This window comes from Ixodes scapularis, unplaced genomic scaffold, assembly GCF_016920785.2.
Source record: "Ixodes scapularis isolate PalLabHiFi unplaced genomic scaffold, ASM1692078v2 PGA_scaffold12__126_contigs__length_90152505, whole genome shotgun sequence".
Taxonomy (NCBI): domain Eukaryota; kingdom Metazoa; phylum Arthropoda; class Arachnida; order Ixodida; family Ixodidae; genus Ixodes; species Ixodes scapularis.
In genome coordinates this window covers 68,885,982-68,887,951 of record NW_024609838.1, presented here as the reverse complement: position 1 = coordinate 68,887,951, position 1,970 = coordinate 68,885,982, and positions in this window count along the sequence as shown.

Here is a 1,970-nt window from a genome sequence, read left to right as displayed (position 1 = left end):
TCCAACACCATTGCCTAGTGATTTGCGTGCGGAATCTGACAGTAGTGATACATTCTTGCTGCCCTTGTATAATTGAGATGAAAATATACAAGGTTAAGAAGCGGGAAACAGTATTGGCATTTGCACCTGGGGGCAGCACTAGTCATTAATGAGCTTGGAAACTTTTCTTAGGCTCTAGAGCGCAATGTTTACTGAATGCAGCCGTAGTTCTGTGGATCTGAAAATTTATATGATGATAAAACGAATGGCACTTCTCGATATAATTCCCATTGCTATTTTAGGCTTCCCCGTAAAAATGAATGTGTGTGATCCTGACAAACATTCACCTTGAATTTTAAGACCAACCCAAAATGTTAATGTTGACATGCACGTTTAAAATATGTGAGAAATACTCGTGTTTTGCAGGGGTCCTTTAACACGCCACCAACCAGTACAGTGATGCCTCGGTAATATGTACCACGTTAGTATGGATATCCCACCGTATAAAACAATTTCGCGGACAAACGTAAATGCGTGTATCTTTGTCTCGATGTTACGTACGACTCATATTATGAACGGTTTTTTTAGGGGAAGGAGGTGTCAAGTAATGATACATGACTGCGTAAACGTTCTCCGGCGAAAACAAAAGCAACATTTCGCATAGCGGACTGGAGCATACTTTGGCCTTTAACGCAGAAAAAGCCATCGGGTAGGCTAGTTCAATGAGGCTAAAAAAAGAATGGCGCCGTTAAGTATCCCAAAGTCAGTACATTCCAAACGGCGGGGGCATTCAAGCGTCTCCAGGGGAACGCATAAATGGAAGTACCCGATAAGTCGGAAATGGCGTCGTTTCCGGGAAGACGCCCGGCTTTTGTTTATTTAGCTGTCACATACGTTCAACGACACCGTAAGCGAAGATGTCTGTTCCAACTCAAATAATTATTTAAAAAGAAAAAGACGGGGGGGGGGTGGGGGGGGGGGGGGGTTCTTTTGAGAAGAAATGAGATGCCCGTGACATTTTTACGCTTTCAATTACATCATTTGGATTGAAATGTTCGCCCTCTATGTTATTTTTCTCCACGAGTTCGCTTTTCTTCTGACTTTGACTTTGACGAGTATTTTTTTTTTTTACAATCAAACAGATAACACCTTAATCTAAAAAGAAAAAGCTACTTAATTTAAACTCAATTTGCGTTATGGCGAAACAGCCTTTTGTTCTAGAGACAACGCAAAGCAACAGGACGCACTTACGACATAGCACATGTACCATACCGAGAATGCTCTTTGACAAATGTCTAATAGTACTTCTTATAGATATATCATTTCGCTTGCCTTGTGTCCGTCGGGAGTGGGTTCCATGAATCGGAGTAGCTGTTGCATGATGATAAAGAGTTCTTATCCGGAGAGTCTTTTTGACCCCGGACAAATATACAACTGTGAATGGTTCGTCCTCGGATGTGCCTCCTTTTTACGGCGCTTGTTTGCATGTACTTTAAAATAAACAAAAAAATCGTGCCTACAGCGTACTGTTCTTTTTGTTTTATATATTACGGATAATTAACCTGACTGACCCAGGGGTAGACACATCTAGTTCCACAATCAATGGACTGACTCGAAGATAAAAGATTTATAATGTCGTCTATAAACCCGCACTTTGTTTTAGATGATTACGCATTAGTAGAATAAAGAAATATATTTCTTTATAAACATCATATATCACCTGTAAGTTGTTACGATCGCTTAGGTACGATCTCTTATAATAAACTTTAGAGATTATAGAAAATTTACTCAAACATATTTTACCTAAACATTGTTTGCTTGTAAGGTACAGTTGTGGCTCGTAAATCTCTTAAGTTTATTAAATCTCCTAGCAGGATTAAAAATATGAAGAGAATTTATTGTATATCTTAACACCGATATACCTAGGCACCAGTGAGTTTGAATTATATTTACCATTTCTTTGCATTACCTTCGCCAAAAGAACACGCTCA